This window comes from Vigna unguiculata, chromosome 9, assembly GCF_004118075.2.
Source record: "Vigna unguiculata cultivar IT97K-499-35 chromosome 9, ASM411807v1, whole genome shotgun sequence".
Lineage (NCBI taxonomy): Eukaryota > Viridiplantae > Streptophyta > Magnoliopsida > Fabales > Fabaceae > Vigna > Vigna unguiculata.
In genome coordinates, this window is record NC_040287.1 from 34,377,043 (window position 1) to 34,382,796 (window position 5,754).

The window sequence follows — 5,754 nt, forward strand, 5'->3', positions numbered from 1 at the left end:
GATTGATTTTTGACCCAACTCATTTAGAATCTAGCTCATCCGGGTTGAACCCGTGGTGAGCTGGGTTGGCTTACCAACCCACAGATAAAAGGGTCACACAAGTGTTTTTATTTTTTTTATTAAGTTAGGCTTTACATTTGGGTCATATTAGGTTGTTTTTTTATCCAACACATAAATAATTTGTATTTTTTTTATTTCAATTTGTATTTTGATTATATTAAATTTTATTTAGATTTTAATTAGAACTACAATTTAGTTTTGACTAAAAAAAATAAAAAAATAATATTTTTTTTAATTAAGTGAACCTGTAAGCCAACCCGTTTAACCCGCCAACCTGTGGTGGACCGGGCCGGGTTCGAATTTTTTTGGCTCGCTAAAAAGTGAGCCGGATTGGGTTGACTCACTAAATCATTAACCTGTGGTGGGTCGAGCCGGATTGGACCGGATTACTCATTTTGACAGTTCTAAAATGAAGAGAGAGATGAAGTATTCACGACGACAGCCGCATAGGTGGATGCATTTCTTTTTTATGAATAATTTTTTTAAAATAACTATTATATTTTATTATGTTTGTTTTCTTCAATTTATTTTATAAAAAATTTGAGTAGGACATACGAATTTGTTTTATTTGCTTAAGATATTAATATGAGAGAAAGAAGATTACATTATGCTATATATTATTTTTAAGTAATACCATAAAAATAAATTTTTATGGTGCTAATTTAATGAACAGAAACATATTTTCTTCAGAGGTATTTTTACGTAAACAACAAAATAATATTTTGTTTTCACCACATGCGGGAGCTTGATTAGTAACTTGGAGGTGTCAATACTTGGGTTTGTGTCCTAATTGCAAACCCAATGAGAGTCTGTATTTTTTAAATGGCTTATGTAAAAATACTGTCCAACCCAAAAGAAAAAGACTTAAATAAAAAAAAGAAGGGGTTTTCTTCCTGCACCCCCAATATTTCTTCTGCACCTCCAAACTTTTCATAAATTCTAAAACTACCCTTTTAGTATTTTTAAATTTTAAATCAATTAATTTCTATTTCTCTCTCCTATTTAATGCTTCACTTGTTTCACTGAACCCTAGCAGCCGCACACCCCCAATCTCTCATCTGCCCACACTCACCACTCTAACGTGCTTCACTCTCTGGCCCACTCCTTCTAATTTTTTTTGTCTGCTCTTCCTCTTCCCTTCCCCATTCCTCTCCTCTCCAACAGGTAAAGCTAAAACTATCCCGTTGTATATTTTAATTTTATAATTTATTGATTGTTTCTGCCATCTTTGCTTTGCTGTACGTAATTATTATTTTTTATTTGAATATAGATCTGTAAAAACACAAAAAGCTGGAAGTCGTGGAACCAGGTTGGGAAGAAAAAAAAAATGGCACTTACGGAAGTCGACATCAATACCGGAAGTCGACTTCCGTAGTTAGTAAATATTGATTTCCGTAAGAGCAGTTCCACTTCCGTAGGCCAGTGCAACTTCCGTAGGGGAGTTCGACGTTCGACTTCCGTAGGCGAGTTCGACATTCGACTTCCGTAGGCGAGTTCGACGTTCAACTTCCGTAGGCGAGTTCGACTTCCGTAGGCGAGTTCCACTTCCGTAAGGTGAGTTCCACTACGTGTTCCGCAATTTTTTTTACTTAATTTTAATTTTAATGTAAATAATTTTGATATTAATTAATTTTAATTATTATTAAATTTAATTAATTATAATTTTAAAAAAGTAAAATTTAGAATAATTAAAATTTTAGTTATTTACGATTTTGAATAATTTTAATTTTATTTAATTTTATTATTGAGTAAATACAATTTTAAAAAATTATAATTTAAAATAATTAGAATTTAAAATAATTAAAATTATAGTTATTTATGATTTTGAATAATTTAAATTTGAATTAATTTTATTATTGAGTAAATATAATTTTAAATAATTATAATTTAGAATAATTAAAATTTTAGTTATTAACGATTTTGAATAATTTTAATTTTAATTAATTTTATTATTGAGCAAATATAAATTTAAATAATTATAATTTTAAATAATTATAATTTAGATTAATTAAAATTTTAATTGGTTTATGATTTTGATAAATTTTAATTTTAATTAATTTTATTATTGAGTAAATATAAATTTAAATAATTATAATTTGAAATAATTATAATTTTGAATAATTATACATAAACACTCAACCATAAAAAAATAAAAAAAAATTAAATTCAATCAATAAAAATTAAAAATATTCATTCAAAAATATAAAACAAACACACAATAAATAAATAAATAGTAAACTTAAACAAATAATAATTAAAACATACAAAAGTATAAACAAAAAATAAATATTCATGTAAATAAAAGTTAAATAAATAATATAAATAAATAATAAATAAAAAATAAGTTATTATTCAAACCGTAACAAAATTATAAATTACAAAATAAAATAAATTAAAATATTACTAAGTCTAAAAGCATGGAAGTAGAAAAGTGAAAGAAAAAAGAAAAAAGACAACTTAGTATAGCGAAGTGGAAAACTGAAAAACAAAAAACAAAGAAAAAACAAAGGTTAGCCATCTACGGAAGTCGAGTGGAAAACTGAAAAAGAAAAAACAAAGAAAAAACAAAGGTTAGCCATCTACGGAAGTGGAGTGGAAAAATGAAAAAAAAAGAGAAAAAAAGCATGGTAGAATAGAGAAAGCATCGGAAGTGGAAAAAAAGAAAAACAACTTGACTTCCGGGCGAAATATTCACTTTAAAACCGGAAGTCCACTTCCGTAACACTATAAACATTTACTTCACCGGAAGTCCACTTCCGATTTATTCATACACTTTCGGAAGTCGACTTCCGTAGAAGGAAAAAAATTATTAAATTTTACTTGCCTCCGGAAGTCGACTTCCGTTTTACATATACACTTCCGGAAGTCGACTTCCGTATATGGAAAAAATAACTTAAGTTCTACATGACACTTCCGTAAATAAAAATGACTTCATGAAATATTAAAAATGCACCAACATTTATCTCACACATAAACTTATCAAATATAAACTTCTATTCTAAACAGGTGTACCTCTTTTTCTGAGAAGAAATGAAGCAGATGGAATTTCACACCTCAACCACGAAATTTTTTGCAGTGACCACGAAATTTTTTGCAGTGAAACTGAAAGTGAAACTGAAGAGGGGTGCAGGGTATATAAAAGACTGGCCGGTAATTAATTCAGGCAGCCAACTAACTCTGCCATTCATAATTGCGTCTACCTAATTAAACTTTTTTTATTTATTTAATTTTCCAAGGGCATAAATGGAAGAGCATGAATATTTGGAGGTGCAGAAGAAATATTGGGGGTGCAGGAAGAAACCCCCAAAAAAGAAAAAGCTATTTTTTGCGGGCTTATACATGTGCCGAGTTTTCAAAGGCCCATTTGCATAATCAATGTAATTAACAAGTGGGTAAATGAGGAAGATACTTTTATTTGATGCAAATTCTCTTTTATTTTGTAGCTGTATTAAGTTTGCTTCAATTTAATCTTTTATAATTTTGAAGTGATTGAAATAATATTTTCATCTGTTTAAAATTAACTCTATTGATATTTAATTATATTGGTGGTTTAAAATATTCTTAAAAGCAACATATTTTGGTTTCTAAAGAATGTTACTGATTAAAAATTGCTATTAGATAGATCATGAATAAAAAGAGTTATTTCCTCAATACAATAAATGTTAAGTTTGGCACCAAATCTTAGGACGAGGTTTAACTTTAAAGCAAAATCTCTACATTCAAATAAATTAAATTCTTTAAAAAGTAAAAGTGAAACGATAAATAATAAAAAATAATTTATATAATTTGGACAAAGATTTTTTTTTTCTAAATTATAAAAAAATGAATAAAAGCATGTGGAATCTTATAAAAATAAAAAGTCTGGTTTTAAAGAAAAGGTAGGAACAAAAATAAAAATATATAGAAATAAGATATGAGACTTGTAATTTATTGTTTTTTCTCCCACATATATTTTTTTTTATCATAGAACCCACTCACTTTATTTTTTTGTGAATTCAAGTATGGGTATAAGTCCCACAATGGGTAAAAATAAGAAACTTGAGTATTATATAAGAATGAAAACCTTTACATATATTGTCTTAAGTATGTCTGTTAAAGGTGATGTCAATTTGGTATAAGCATTGTCATACTTGCTTGATTTGGATCGATTGAATATGGAATGGATTGTGGTAGGAAGCTTGGAATGATGAAACTAACATGAAGTGAAGAGATGGAAGTGTTCTTGGAGATAGGGGTTCAACCAACTCTTTGAAGGAAGAAGGCTACTAGTTGTGAATAGAGAAGAAGTCTATTCTAGGGAACTTTTAAGACTAATGAAGTGCACAAATGGGGTTTCCACCCATTAGGTAGGTTGTTATAACCTAAACACACCCTAATTTATTCTAAGCTCAAATATAAGCCTAAAACTTTACATTACTTGGCCCAAATATAATGTCTACATGTTTTATTTTACTTTGTAAATTTTAGTATACACTATAGTTAACCTCTTTCTAGATGATGTTAGGCCCAATAAGGAGGGTTGGAGGCTAAATAGAGTTGAGAAGTTCATGATCCATGTTTTAGGTCCTAAATATCTTATAAGCTCTTGGTTCATGTTTTAGGTCTTCTTATGTATTTATTTGTGAGTGGTATAACTGGACAGTTTCTATCATCCCCTCTATCTTGAAAATTATCTGTCTCCAAATCTATATGATTTTCCATAAGAACAAGAATTTGTGTTTAGTCATTTTGCTTTCCTCATCCAGGATCAAAGATCAGTCTACAATAAACATAAAAGGTAAGTTGTATATATACAAACATCCTAATAGTAACTCTTTTAGGGGAATATTTAGACAAGACATGTCTTCCAACGTCCATATACCCTATATCAAATGAATGACAAAGGCATATGTTGTTAGGAATAATTTTATATCTTCCTTATGTTGTTTCCTTGTTAAGTGGATTTATTCCTTAGGAAACTCAACACAAGGTTGATAACAAAAGGGTTCTTATGTAACACACCAAAAATTGGTGCTACTAGATGTACTTTAGAAAAGTATTGTTTATTTGTGTAAAGATAATTAATTTGTATTTATTTAACAAATACCAGGCTAAAAAAAATACATCAATGAAATGTATTGTCTATTAAACATAAATGATATTTATATAGTTAAAATGTTAATATACATATAGATGTATGTAAGAGAATTTTGTCTATACTTTTACAACAAACTAAAAATAAGTCTTAATTTAAAATACATCACAAAACAAACTAAACTATATTAGTTGTAGATTTAACAAAATTAAGATTTACATAAAAAGTCAAGACAGATTAATTTCATTGTTACACGTAAAGTCTTTATTTCTTTTCCTCTGAAAAATGAAGAAAGTAAGGGTGAATATTTTCTCCACCTCTAAAACATTATCATAACATCTCAAAGTTTACAACATAATTATTCAAATTGACTTCCAATTTGAAAGAACAACTTCTCAAGGTTTTATATTTTCATGAATCATAACCAATCATGCCAAAAATAAAAGTTGATCACAAAAATAAAATCATGACTTTATATTTTGAGTTCAAGATCGCACACTTACCATTATCAATATTTTAATAATCATATTATATAATTTGAATTCAAACTCATCATTAAACTCATCGCATAGTCATCTTTTAAGTACTTGAGGCCTTTAAATGATGACATTATACCTTCT

At 28.1% G+C, this 5,754-nt stretch overlaps 1 long non-coding RNA gene across 1 annotated transcript; it reads left to right on the forward strand.

Moving 5' to 3' along the window:
• The first annotated feature begins 1,079 nt into the window (after positions 1 to 1,079).
• On the forward strand, positions 1,080 to 3,500 carry LOC114195886. Its single transcript, XR_003606590.1, has 4 exons — positions 1,080 to 1,224; positions 1,331 to 1,614; positions 3,067 to 3,210; positions 3,297 to 3,500. It is a non-coding gene; the product is annotated as an uncharacterized LOC114195886 (long non-coding RNA).
• Positions 3,501 to 5,754: the final 2,254 nt, after the last annotated feature.